This window comes from Parasteatoda tepidariorum, chromosome X1 (genome assembly GCF_043381705.1).
Source record: "Parasteatoda tepidariorum isolate YZ-2023 chromosome X1, CAS_Ptep_4.0, whole genome shotgun sequence".
Classification (NCBI taxonomy): Eukaryota; Metazoa; Arthropoda; class Arachnida; order Araneae; family Theridiidae; genus Parasteatoda; species Parasteatoda tepidariorum.
This window is the reverse complement of record NC_092214.1, coordinates 68869062-68884687: the sequence shown is the minus strand read 5'-3', so window position 1 is coordinate 68884687 and position 15626 is coordinate 68869062. Positions and strand designations below refer to the sequence as shown.

Here is a 15626-nt window from a genome sequence, read left to right as displayed (position 1 = left end):
GAGGTATATATATATATATATATATATATATATATATATACTGTAGCATTTTTAGAAAAATTACTAAATTTGTTTTAATTATATAGAGTTTGAGTAATGATCACTCTTAATTTACATTTTAGAATCCTGGAACTGAGAGGTGATTATTAGAAACACCTCCAAGTTTTATCAGGCAATTAAACTGGTTTTGATGTTTTTTCATCCCAATTTCTTCACCAGTTATATGACAGATATTGTTTTCTTTTCTTTCTCTAATAAATATTAAAGTTCATTAATATCGTGAATGGAAATATTTTGTTTATTTGAAAATTTCATAAATTTAAGGAAGTCTATGAAAAATGTTAGTGAATAACAAGAAATAATAATTTTACACAGGTTTTTGAGATAGTAAGTTAAATTATTTTATATGCACAATTTGATACTAAGATATTTCAAACATAAATACAGATTTACAAAATATTACTTGTACAGTTTTTACCATTCTATGTGTCAAGCGCGAGACAAAATCATGGAATCAACCTAATAAACTCTCAAAATTTCGAACTAATTAAGATTTTTTGAAATAAAAATGTTCTTACACTTGTATTTACTGAAATATTTTGTGAATTCATTTTAATTAATTAATAAACAAATAAACAAAGCAACTTTCTTGATATTGGAACAAACTACTTTCGAATCGATAATGGAAATTAAAAAGGCTTCTTATTTATCAAAGGATTATATGTATTGCGATTTAATAAATTAAATTTATAAGAAATGAATAGTAAAAAATAAATTAAGTCATATATTTATGTACAAAAATCTGTAAGCATTCGACACAATTTTAAAATAGTTCCGTTAAAGGGACGCTAGTGTCAACTAAACATTCGAAATATTTAAAAACATAAAATTTTAACTTTTAAACACTTAATCAACTTTAATATCTATGAAAGTTTTTGTATTAAGAATTATATCATAGCTTTTGTATTAAGAATATTATAAGAATTATATAAGTCAAACATGTAATTGAGGAACTCAAGTTTTCTACAATTAATTCATGTTTCAAGTAAATAATCTCATATTTCAGATTAATCTTTGCTAACTCGAATGTACCATGCAAAAAATATTAAAATAAAGGATGTTTCATTACCAATGCTCTTAAGATATATTTTTTGCATACTTGTCAAAAATAAAGCAATAAGGTTTTTAGGGGTCGTGAAGTATTATTTGAGAGGAGAAAAACAAAAACGCTGTCAAAAATCTATTGAATGACTAATGCGGAAGCAGGATGAAAAAAAAAACAGTTTAATTGCCTAATGAAACTGTGTTTTTAATCACTACTAGTCTTTGTCAACTTTAATGCGCTCAGTCTCGCATTTTCTAGTAGTGTTGCGTTAAATGTCGATAACATTTTTGTTACTCGTAATATTAATTTGCGATCCTTAATCTATGTATACTTTTTCACTACAAGAAAAAGTATTCTAAGAATCTACATCAAGGGTGGCTATTACGTTACAGTCTAAAATTATAGTAGTATTCTACTGATTATTCTACTATTAGTATTCTACTCTTGAATCACCATTTAGTATTCTACTGATGTAAATGTAATGTAAAAAAAAATGTAAGAAAACAAAATACAGGCTATATGCTCTAAAAATTAGCTAGGCATTCATCATAATTTAATTAATCGTCTAATAATATTTTAATTAATCGCAATTCAATGCATTACTTTAATAATAATTTCTTCAAAAATACTGCAATAATTCGGACGTAGAATAAGTAAACGCATAGCAGATAAACTTTTGACTTTGTTGCTTATTGATTGAGCATGTGTTGCAGGAAAAAAATGGCAATGACATATTGCTAATGGTCTTTTATCAGCTACTGTACCCAGTTTTGTGGCAACAGACGCGTTAACTCCTTGGACATGATGGTTTATTTCTTTTAAGCTCTTCTTTATTTTTTTTTTCTGCACTTCCTTGATATTTGTCGTCTTGTTCTTGTAACCTTTTTTACTTTGTTTTTACGATTAGATTAAATCGTGATAAATAAGTAGTGTTATTCATTTTATTTTAATTATTTTTCTTTTGGTGGTATTCTTAAATAGTTTTGAAATTAGAAATCATTAACCTTCATCAAATTTAAGTCTTTAAAAAATATTATTTTACTGGTATATTACGAAAAACGAAGCGCAAATAAATAATTATACTATGATAAATAGGCAAGGTTAGGTACTTTATCTCTTTTGTTTTTAGGTATTCTTTAATATTTTTAAATAAAAAAAATAATTAACAATTATCAAACTAAAACCTCAAAAGAAAAATATTGTTAGATTAGCTTAGTGTAAAAAAATAACTCTCTCTATATATTTATATAGTGATAAATAAGCTAAATTATGCATTATTTTCCATCATTTTTTTAAACAATTATCAAACTAAATTGTTTTTATTATACTAGTATATTACGAAAAATAAGCGCAAATATGTTTTTACTCTGTGGTAAATAAGGTAATTCAATTTATTTCTTTTGCTCTTTTATGTATACTTCACTACTTTTAAATTGCAGAAATTGTTAACCGTTATAAAAGTAAAATTTTTATTAGACTAACGTATTACGAAAAGAGCGGAACTATAAATTTACACTTTGGTAAATACACAAAATTGTGTGAAGTTTTTCTTTTCAATTTTTTATCCAATATCGAACTGAAATTTAAAAAAAAATGTTATTAGTTAGCATACTGCGAAAAAACACGTTGTAAATATATATATATTTATTCTGTAGTAGAAGCGTAAGGTTTAAAATTTTTTTCTTTCGCTCTTTTACGTATTTTAAAATAATTTTAAATTAGAGAAATTGTTAGCCATTATAACGTTACAAGTTTCAAAAAATGTTATTAGTCTAGCACATTATGAAAAAGCGCAATTATTTTCGATAATTTTTCGAAAGCATGCATGCTCAGAAATAAAGAAATTTTGTAAAAGGAGATCTTATTTTGATCAAAATAAACTGAGACCTAATAATATAATAATTATCATAAATATCGTTAACATAAGGGCAATTCACTTTAGCGATTTTTTTATTATTTTCGATAATTCTCAATTTCTATAAGATTTTTATAAAATTTCAAATTTTCTTAAAATGTCAATCATGTCACGAACTATTGTTTAAAATTTTAGAGAAAATGTTATTTTGTCTTAAGTACGCTGAGACCAAAGTAGATAGTTAACATTAAAAAGGCATAAAGTATTATTATTATTTTTGAATAAACTGCATTATTCATTTGAAGCTAAATTTATCTGAAAATCTAGAAGTCATATTTAACAAAAAAAATTTAAAACATAATTTTAAACACATAGGGGAGAGAGGGGCACATGTGAACAATTTTTTTTATTTCTTCATTTTTCAAAAAATATCATCAATTTCTCACAGTAAAGAAGTCCATGTGTTTAAATAGTCTTTTCCTTGTCTAATGGAATTTTTTGAGATTTTTTAATGAAATATTTCTTTACTTTATGATATTTTAGAAAAATGACTTCAATTGTTCATATGTGCCCCTATAGGGGGGCACATGTGAACATGCCTGGGGCATATATGAACAAGATTAAAAACACAAAGCAATCATTATACTTAAAAGAAAAAAATATTTAATATAACAGATATAGAAACACATTATACTAAAGGGGTTGTAGCTTACTATGTGAATTTATTGGGTTTATTTGTTTATGTGAATTTATTGGGTTAATTTCGTCAATTGGGTTTTTCGCAACTTCATGTTCCTCAGGATATGTAATGGGCCTTTTTCTTTCTTTTCTGATACTCTTTCATACTTTTTTTTTCATTTTTTCTATCTTTTCATTTTTAGCTTTAGCAATTCTATCTTTCTCATGTGTATCAGTTAATATGCGTGATTTTTCCTTTTCGCGTTTTCATTTCTTTAAGTTACTTACTTGGGCTCTTGGAAAGGGTCAGATTGATTCTGGTGTAGGACAAGAACTGATGGCACTACTGTTAGGATCATTGTCAACATTTTCCGCCTGACCATTAGTAAATTTTTAATTTACTAATGACTATTAGTAATCATAAATTTTTAAAGGAAACAATTAACAATTAATTAATTATTTCTGGAAAATTAAATAATAGTAATTTCAAATGCCTACATATTTTTTAAACTTATAATATCATGAGGATAATAATCTTAATAGTGTGTAGGGGCACATGTGAACTGTTCACATCTGCCCCAGATGTTTTGTTCACAAGTGCCCCATCATCTTTCTTAAACCTAACTTCAAAAATAAAGAATTTTTAATCAAGTAAAAAAATAATAATACTTGTCATAAACTTACCTGAATGTTCATATAATGGTCTGCAATAGTTAATTTTATCTTATTAGTTGATTTATACTATGTTTTCACTTGAAGAAGCGAGTGATAAAAGTATATACAACACCAGCTGATACAAAGAAATTGCCAGAATAGAACAACAAAATGGCTCATTGTTCTGAAAGTTTGTCAGAGAGGTAGGATTTGAACTGTCATCTATTGACAATTTTGCAAGATTTTTTATTTCAAATCATATTGGTAAAACATACCATGTTCACATGTGTCCCCTGTTCACAAGTGCCCCCCTCTCCCTTACATGTTTAAAATTATTTATAGAATTTTTTTTGTTGAAAAGATCGTATTTTTTTAAACACGCATTAAGTCTAGCGTGCATTAACACTAACATAGAGGGTGTAAAAAAATTGGAAACTTTCATATACCTCGAGAAATATATATCAGAAAAAGAAAGATAAAAATCTAATAATACCAAACATAATTGGAAAAGTTATCCAACTATACCAAACTCTATCTTCCACTCCCGTCTTCAGGGGTGGGGCTGGAGCAATTTTGGAATCCTAAATATGTTGCATATGAACCCCTATTTTTTTATTGCAGATTTGGATTCTCCAGGAAAAGTAGCTGCATTTGATCCGCAGGTTTATCCATTTTGCTTCACAGATGGCCGCACCAAAAAAACTAAAATTGAGATATCTTGAAACCCATAACAGATAATACATAAAAATAGACATGTTTCAATTTTTTTAATCGATTTTTTAAACATTTTGTAAAAAAAAAATTCAATTTCTTAAATTCTCAAATTAAATTTAGCGCTTCCTAATATCTATTTCACTGCGAATTTCTACTGCTCTCGGTTGAGGATGAACTACTTGATTTAGATATGATGAACATTACAACACATGTTCGGGTTTGTTCAATCCGTTTTGGATTGAATAAATTGCTATTTTTTTATTATTGGGTAATTATTAGATGATTTTTCACATTGGGTAACTGTTTTTTTCTGTTTCTTTCTTAAAATAAATATTTGATATTCCGGGCAATGAATCAGAAGATTTTGTATTTGTGTAATTATGTGGTATGAATTTTAGTCATGAAGTTTAGCCTATATAATAAGCAAATAGTGAAATTATTTTGTTAAATTCTTAAATACAATAATTGATGTTGAAGATCTATATGATCTACGTTTGGTTTATTTGAGATATAAAATACTCAAGAAATTAATTTTTAAATTCGAATTAACATCTGTAAAATACATTACTTTCTTAAGGTATCTGACTGATTGGAAATCAGTAATTTCGACAAAAAATGCGCATTTTTTTTATTATTTACATCTTAAATATTATTATCTCTTCAAATTTTTGTTTTCTGAAGTTTGGAATCAAAGTTGGGGTTGTTTCTTCATACTCTGACAGACGAAAGAGCATGGCAATTAAATGCTTTAAATGCATTTTCAGAAAAACGTTGCTTTTAAGAAAATTTCTTCGGCCTAACTCACTTTACAAAAAAGAGTTTATTGTAGAATTCTTTGAAACATCGTACGTGGAATTTGCTTAATTTTATTTATGTTTTAAAATAAAAGCTAAGATTAGATTAAAATTGAACTAAGAGCTAGCTATTTTTTGAAATAAAAGCTATTATTTTATCGTACCTTAACAAAGAATGATTAGAATTGTTCTTTAAAGCGGTAATATTGAACAATATATTTAGTTCTATCTCATTGTATACTTGAAATTTTTTAAAGATTTCAGTTCAAAAAGCAGGTAAGCATATTATTGATCTAGAAAACAAATATTTTGATATTTATGCATTGCATGAAAAATTTGTAGTTTTCATGCACAAATTTGCTTTTATTTTGAAAAACATATTTCATAAATTTTAAAGTTTACATTATATTTGCACTTTTAGTTTCTCTGCTTACCAAAAATATTAATTAAGGCTATTTTGAAAAAAAAATTTGTCTCAGCCAGTCGGATACTTTAATCTAAAAATGTGACTTAATCGATTTTTATTATTATTAAATAGGTGATTTATAAGGAAATCCGTTTATTTTTTTCTCCAAATTTTCTAATTTTATGTTGCGATATTGTAAACAATTTACAAGTTTTCTCTAAATTCAGATTCCCTACTGTAAATAACTCTAATTCATTATTTCGGTTCTAAAAAATTTACTTTTTCATCTAAAGTTTGATTGACGAGCAGGATCACTCACGTAGCAACAATAAGCAATAAAACTGACTACTCACACTTCTAGTCCAAAAGCTCCGGAACTGGTCAATTGCGAAGAATAATAGAAACAATCCACGCTGTAAATGAATACAAATGGTTTTGTTACGTTACGGACAAAACCATTTGTATTCATTTACAGCGTGGATTGTTTCTATTATTCTTCGCAATTGACCAGTTCCGGAGCTTTTGGACTAGAAGTGTGAGTAGTCAGTTTTATTGCTTATTGTTGCTACGTGAGTGATCCTGCTCGTCGACTCAATTGACCTGTTCCAGAGTTTTTGGACTAGAAGTGTGAGTAGTCAGTTTTATTGCTTATTGTTGCTACGTGAGTGATCCTGCTCGTCGACTCAATTGACCTGTTCCAGAGTTTTTGGACTAAAAGTGTGAGTAGTCAGTTTTATTGTTTATTGTTGCTACTTGAGTAATCCTACACGTAGCACATGTGTATATTTTATGTTATTCAGATTAGTTGTTAATTTTTAATCCTGCATGGAAGAGTCATTCTTTTGTAAATTATGCTAGACCACCAGTTCAATTGCTTCCTGGAAAACCCTCCGCATGTCTCAGAAAGATAAATAGTAAATTTTGAAACATCTTTTTTTGCATCTTTATATAAGATTCAAAATAAGAATAATTTACAACAAATCTTACATAAGATTTTTTATTTCAAAATCTTATATATCTGGCTAACATAAGTGTGGGCAGTTTGCAAAAATATTATAATTTAATGTATGACGTCATTTATTTGAAACTACTTTCGAATTAATTCACGGGCTTCATATATTCCTTAAATTATCATATATGTCAAGAGTTAATTAGACCAAAAACCAAGAAAAAAAATTTGTTTTGGTAAAAGAACGATGAAATCAGGTCACATATATCTGGTTTATATAAGTGTGGACACTCAATTTCTCAGGAACTATTCGACCGATATTGCTCAAATTTTGTATTTTGTCAAGTAAAATTATATTTTTTAAAATTATGTAAAAAATTTTATACCTTACTATTAAAACTTTTTACTACTATTATTGAATAAAATGATAAGAAAATAATAAATATTTACTAAAAAATAATTTTTTCATGGAATTATCTTTGGCTAAATGAATTTTTTAATTGTGTGCAAAATTTTTTCAATTAACTTACAAAGTTTTTGAGATATGACGAAATACGCAAAAAGAACAATTTACAAAAAAGGGGTCAAAACTTTGGACCACTGTCCTGACCAAACCATAGGAACCATATTTCCCAGATTGCGATGTTTTGGAGGTCAGAAATCCAAATCCGCTGAATAAAAGATATGTTTTATTCAGAGAAAGTACATTTTTAAAGTACATTTCGTAACTTTAAATATCACCTGCTCTAATATTTTAGGCCAGCCTCTTCAACCATTAAGATTGAGAACGTGAAGATCCGATCATTAGATAAAAAATTATTAAGGGTGGCCCGTCTTTTTGGCGCACTGTACATGTCCTAACATAAGAGTGGAAATTTTGCGAATTTTTTTGTAATGTTTTACGCTGCGCTATTTATTGTTTTAAACTGATTTACTATTAAATTATAGGAGTAATGTTTTCCGAAAACAATCATAGGTGTCAAAAAAAATCATTTAAAAATTTTATTTTCAAAACACATCACCTTTACAGCACATATAGCTGACATAAAAATGAACATTTTGCGATTTTTTTCTAAAATTTTTTTTTAACTGTGACACTACTTATTTGAATCTGGCTTAATATTAATCTACAGCTGTCAATATTTTTCGGATGCATCCATAATGTTTTTTGAAAAAACGAAACAAAAAGTCTAATTTTGTCAAAAATTTTCTAGTTCTAGCGTATATTTGCACTAATATATAAAAGAAAACTTATAAATTTTTGGCAACGTGACATTCATTTTAAACTGGTTTCATTTTAAGATATAAACCTTATATTTTTCAAAAACATCCATATATGTGTGGAAATAATTAAAGAAAATTAAAAGAATTCTTTAATTTTCTTTAATTATTTCAGACCAGAATTATTAATTACTTAGAACCTTTAATTATTTCAGAACCCTCGGACCAGGACATTCATAATTAGTTGCACTGCGTCATTCATTTGAAAATAGTTGAAATCTGAGAGTCATAGTCACATATGTCAAAAAATATTGTGGAAAGTTTTAAAAAAAATCCTATCTTTTTTTAGCTGTTTAACATCAAAACATACATATCATGCTAACAGAAAAGATGTAAGAATAAAATTGTTTTCTTATTTTTTACTCTGAGTGATTCATTTGTAACTTTAAAATGAATTATTCGAATATTTATAATAATTTATCGAAATTTTTAAATATTTTAACGTTTCAATTAGTTAACGTTTATTCTTCAATTAAAATTTTTTGAATATTTTATCTTGATTCGGAAACACTAATTCTTTTTTTTTAAAAAAAGAAATATCAGAGCGAAAAAAATAAATAACTAACATAAAATAAACGAAAAACCTTTGATCTTAACCTTTTTGATCGATTGATCAGATTTTCACGTACTGGGCACTCAAAGATTTGAGATGGTGACCTCAATGCAGATGATATTTTAAATCTCAAGATCAGACAAAAAAGCGCACTTTCTCCGAATTAACAAGCCTTTTTTTCGACGGATTATTATTTTTGACGCTGAAAATATAGGAGGTAGCCGCAATCTGAGATATATGGTCCCAATACTTTGGGCCCCTTAATGTTAATTTTACTTTTTGCGTATGTCGCCCTATATAGAGAACTATTCAAGCGAAAAGAAATTTTTTTTAGCATAATTGTAAAATTCATTTATCCAAAGATTATTCTAAGCAATTAATAATTACTAATAATTATTTATTATTTTATTTATTAATGGTCAAAAATGATTGTAAGATATACAAATTTGACATAATTTAAAATAATGTAATTTCATGTACAAAATACAAAATTTGAACGAATTTGATCGAATAGTTTTCGAGAAATCGAAATTAAATATCAAATTTTTTTTCGAAGTTTAAAAAAATTTCAGTAAATATTTAATTTTGATTACTCGGGAACAATTTGATCAATTTCGTTCAAATTTTGTATTTTGCCATGTAAAATTTCAATATTTTTTTTAAATTTCCTATGAGCTGCACAATCAGTCTTCCCGATGGGCAGACCTAGTGCGTTCTCCAGAAGTGGTATCCAAAATTTCAATATTTAAAATGCAAAAATTTTTGAATCTTACAATTCGAAATTTCGACAACCAATGAAAAACAAGTAATAATTAATTATTATTATTTGCCTGGAATAATTCTTGAATATGCGAATTTTATAATTTCATGCAAAAAAATTTTCATTTGCTTAAAAAGTTCTCGAGATAAGGCGAAATACGCAAAAAATAAAATTTAGAATTAGATGTCCAAACTTTGGACAGCACTCTGGACCAAACTATTGGGACCATATTTCCCAGATAGCGGCTACCCACATTACTTCTAAATCATAATCCGACGAAGGTGTGTTTACTGAGATAAATTTTTTTTGTGTCTGATTTCGTAACTTAAAATATCATCTTCATTAACTAATTTACATATTTGATTTATATACCCCCTCAAACCATTAAGATTGAGTTCTAGTATGTGAAAATGCGATCATTGGGTCAAAAGTCATTAAGAGTGTTTTGTTCATTCTATTTTTGCACTCTGTACACGGAATCTTTCCAACTTAAGTATTTACTATCCTTACATTGTATCCAGTTGAATTACTCCAACTTTTCTCGGACTGAGTTGTGTTGTTATTATGCAATAATCGTAGAAATCGTTTTAGAAAGTACCAAATCAAAATTGTTACAATATACAATACATGTTTCATAGTATCGATTTTTGTCAACACCAACATGACATTCATCACTATTAAAGTACGTTAAAATTTACATCGGTTGTTTGTTTAAAAATATGTTTTTACTCATATATATATAACGGCTCCTTTAGAACTGTTTTCTGCTTAAAAACCCTATTCACCGGAAAAACTATCACCACAGTAGAGAGTTTAATAAGACCCACAGCTATATTGGAATCATTTGAAGAACTACTCCCGATAAAAATCATCTCCTTTTCGAAATTTTTCTTATTGTTTTGTTTTATTTAACTTTTTTCCTAAATGAACTGTTCTTTGTTATTAATATTAGTTCCGAAATAACAAAAAAAGGATAATTTTTTATCTTGTTTATCTAACTATAAACTTTTAAACATCTATACAAACTATAAAATTTTTCACAATTCACGAAAATTCACAATTTAAAAGAAGTCCTAAATAGTTTATGAATATTGAACACGATTCTTTGAGTCCCGGATAACAATAATTTTTTATCGGAAAAATAATATTTGTATTTATAGTAAATTTGAAAATTTCATAAAAACAATAACAGTTTCTGAAATCCTTGCAGTTCATCATATTCTTCATCATTCGTGCTGAAGTTGCTCGTTCAAGAGTGATAGATTTTGCAATACTATTGCCTAAGATTTTAATTAATCTGGAGAGTTTTCCTAACGAAAATTTAGTTGCTTTGAATAAAAACATACGTTATGATCTGTTTTATTCTGAGCAATTTGACGCCAAGTGTAACATAATTCTCAAAAACTTTAAAAATAACAATAAAAACCCACTCGATGAAAACAGAAAATAACATCCATTTTCCCAATTGGAATCGTCTGAAAATTCGGGTATTTTCTTAAAAATCATTTATTCGGTTTCTCTTTAAATCTATTTTTCTTAATTCAAAATTATTCCTTAAATTCTAATTAAACCTGTAGGAGAGTTAAAACTTGGTGATTAGTTTGAGTACAACATGTTTAAATTCATTCAAGTGTGGTACAAAATTTATTGTTTTTGGGACAATATAATTTTTTTCTTCATAAAAATCCAAAAAATTTAATTTTTTTTAAATTTGGAGAAATATTTCTTATCTTTTAATTTATTTGAGCGGGTATGATTATATCAGTAGCATAACTGTCTATTATAAATTACTCCAAGTCATAAACATGCTTTCTATCGTATGTGCAATACATAATAGTATATTTTTTTTCCAAGTATTAGCCCCAAAGAAAATAAAAATTTTCTTACATTGCTTCACAAAAAAGTATGATTTTAAGCACTGTCTGTGCTTATCTTAAATTTATATAAAACGAATTAGAATCCTAAATTAAATTTTATAAAAGTAATAGAAAGTAGATGAAATTCGACGATAAAATCAAAACCACTTAGATCCCATCAATATTGATTAATTCAACAAACAGACATGAAAACGTAATAGGACACAATAAAAATAGTGGTAAGTAAAGCAGCATGTGGATTGCTGCTCACATTACCACAATCGTGCCGTTGGTCACGAAACTTGGAGTGATTACACCTTCATAACAGTGATGCCATAATAGGCATTAAATATTTTCTAGATTTAAAAATTTCTTTAGTTTCATAAATTTACTTTGTTTAATCATTCTTGATCTAATTTTAATTAAATTAAACCAATTATTTGAGTCGCGATGCCTCAGGGGATAGAGCGTTCGCCTTCCAATGAGAACCGAGTTCGAATCCCAGTTGATACGAATTCCGCATCCGGTTTGCACTGTCCACAGTGCTGACGTGACTCTGTGGTAGACGGATCATGCGTTAGAGTCTCCTTGCCGTCAGGCTATTCACGGGAGGTTCCCATGGTCTTCCTCTCCATGAAACGCAAATGCGGATTAGTTCAATCAAAAAGTCCTCAACGAAGGCGAATTTCTCCCAATACTTGATCCAGGAGTTCCCTTGTCTTCTGGATTGTGTTATAAATTACAAGGCTACGGAGTTGAATATTAGTCGCAAACCCAAAAAATTGGGTGGGCTGTTCAACAACGGTTAAAATAAAATAAAACCCCAATTATTTAACTTTTATTACATTTATAAGAACCAAATATAAATACAGTATACTCTCGATATCTCAAAGTTGAAGGGATGCTAAAAGAAATTCGAGATAGCGAGTCTTCGAGATAGCAAGTTCAGAACTAAATATGTTCTAAGAAGTAGAAAAATATATTCTAAATTAGTACTCAAAAAAGTAGTGTTATGAAGCATAAGAATAACTACTACTAATAATTATGTATGTAATGAAAGTTGCCAATAAGTCTAAATAAAACAATCATAATTTTATTTTTAAAAGTGAGATAAAAAGTGATTATGTATTAAATAGAAAAGAATTGGCTTACAATAAACTTCCATTAGGATTTTTTCCGAAAATTTTCATTTTCTTTTTCGAAAAAAATTCATCATAAGATGTTGAGAAGAAAAATTTCGACATAGGAATTCAAATGAACATTAGGTGGATATATGATTCCATGGGGAGAAATATATTTTTGACATAACAAGATTTTCGAGATATCGAAGTTCGAGATAACGAGAGTATAATGCATTTCATCCTTTTCTTAACAATCAATGTAACGGTTAACTTTTAAATTCAACACAAACGTAAAACTCATTGATTCATTTTCTCGACTAAATCGAACATTAAAATATATTTTTAACTCTTTATTTCTTAAGATGCTTTATTTCTCTAACCACAAAAATGCTTCAATTACTCGTACAAGGTTATATTAATTTCTCACGGTTTTTTGGTGTTAAACCAGTGGCCAAATTATTTAAATATTAACATGAGATATCGTGAGGTTGGCTGAATTGGCTTTTCTTTTGGCAGTGTCCTTTTTCAATAATACGCTTATAATGGATCTCTCCTGTGCTAAAAAGCGTTGATTGAATACTACTTTTAATATGGCTTTTGACTTGCCAGGAGTTGGGGGATGTATCTCCCATGGTCTGTCCTTATTCTTATTATTATGCAAAATTTATTATTTCACTTAGTGAGTCATTTGGATAAAATATTATTTTTATTTCGTATTTCGAGCTCTGCAACTGTTACTGAATAAAAATTTTATTATAATTTTAATCCAGTTTTCAAATTCAGCTGTTCTTTTTCATTATCCTGTTTTCATCACAATCTTTATTGAGACCATCAACACCATATTGCCATTAAAATGACTCCTAACGGGATGTTTCGGGAATGCTTTACTTTTTTGTTAAACTTTTTTACAGCTATAATGTTTTTTTTTTCACTTAGCCTCAATTTTATTATTTTCTTGAAATTATCTTAAATTAAGACGTATAAGGACTCAATGTATTCAAATTGTAACCTGTTGGACTAGAATTCTCTTACAATTAAGTTGGGCCGGGATAGCCTGGATGGTAGGGCGTTGGGCCCATGTCTGAAAGGTGATGAGTTCGACTCCCTGTGTACAAAATAAAGACCGATTCACGTTAAATCTGTCGGAGTCACTGAGTCCTCAAAGTTCCCTTAGCAAATCAATACCTCTGGAGATACTGGATTGGAGATCAATTGTGCTCTGGTTTAGGTCAAATTTATTATCTGCAGATGAATGGTATGTGAATGTGTCCTCCTTATAAAACGGGATGTAACGTATGTATGTTGTCTTTATATTCCGGGTTGGTTTTAAAGCTACGGGTATAGGGAATTTAGCATTAAGAACAGCAAATCTGCTGTTCAACATTAGTAATCAAATAAAATTTCCATACCACTGTCGAAAAGTTTAAAAGATTGTTCTAATGTAGTACCAATGCATGGAAGTTACATTTATAGTTATTGTATAATCAAAAAATAAACAAAGACGGTTAAAACAGTTTGTTTTCAATATGACATAATTTTATTAAAATTGCTATAAAAATATCTAACAATTTAAAAAAACTGCAGAAACAACGTTTTTTTGTTCTTGTTTTTCCGTGTCTCTATCTATGGCCAAGAATGCGGCTTAAGCTACACACACACACGTCACGTCACACAGGGCGGACACTTTTATACATCCATTCCTTCATTCCTTCATCCACAGATTGAACTGAACTAGAGAACTATAAATCTCCAATTCAGTACATCCAGAAGCATGTTTTGTTATATGAACTCGGAGGACTTTGTGATACGAGAAAATTAACGTGCACCAGTCGGCATTTACTACACGGACAGTCTTCAGACGGCGGGGATCGAACTCATGACCTCTTGGACATGGGCCCAATGCCCTACCAACCAGGCTATCCCGGGCACATAGATGAATCATAAAGTCTATTATTAGCTGATATCTCCTCTAAAAACTCAAAACAATAATTCTACATGTTTAATAAAAAATGTTTAGACATGAGCGTAATAAATTTTACTTAAAGCTTTATCTACTAAAGTAAAAGTCTACTTTAGTAGATATAGCTTTATATAGACTGATATAGATATAGTTATATAGACTTATATAGATATATTTTATGTAGATATAGACTACTTTGGAAATGAAAAAATATAAAAGTTTGTATTTTTTTTTTGCATAAATGCAATTATTCCCTTCCAAGTAATGAATCCAATTTTCACTAGGTACCCCGAACCGATCAAGTAAAGATTTAGTTTTACTGGTTTACAAATTTTTTAAAAATTTTAGATCCCAATATATTCTAAATTGAGAACATTTTATCAGAATTGTAGCTGATGACCTCTTCTTCACAAATTTTTCGAAGAAAAATTCTATTTATTAGTTTAGTAAAAAAACGCTTTGGGAGCTGATTTTTTTTATTTTGTAGGTTGTTAAGTTGTATTGATTAATTGATATTTTTGAAGTTTCATTCGATCCATGAGAAAATCCAATTATTATATCAAAAATTATTCAACGTTATTAGATTTTTTTTGCTCTCTCTACTGTCATTAAATTAAAAAGAAACATTCTGAATAAGTTTTATCTAATGATTACTAAGTTTAAATCTTAAAAGAAAAAAAAGTAACAATTAAAATATTAGAAAAGAATGAATTAAAATATAAAATGAAAGGCAAAAACACACCTTTTTAAAAAAAATAACAGCTTAATGAATTATTCATTCTTTAAAATAATTCTTAATGATAGATTTTTTTAGTCAGCGACAACTATTTAATTTAGAAAAATTTTAACATTTTAATCCTTTCAAGTGCTATTTATAGATTTGTTTTAAGATTTAAATAATCGAAAATAATTTTGCGCTCCTAAATATGAATAATGTTTT

At 27.9% G+C, this 15626-nt stretch overlaps 1 long non-coding RNA gene across 1 annotated transcript in view; it reads left to right on the top strand.

The window, feature by feature from the left end:
• Window positions 1–15626, top strand: part of LOC139427136 (uncharacterized) — a 42605-nt gene that overhangs the window by 2061 nt on the left and 24918 nt on the right. The window contains exon 2 of the long non-coding RNA XR_011638293.1: window positions 6682–6833. This is a non-coding gene — a long non-coding RNA (uncharacterized lncRNA). The remainder of the gene's footprint in view (window positions 1–6681; window positions 6834–15626) is intronic.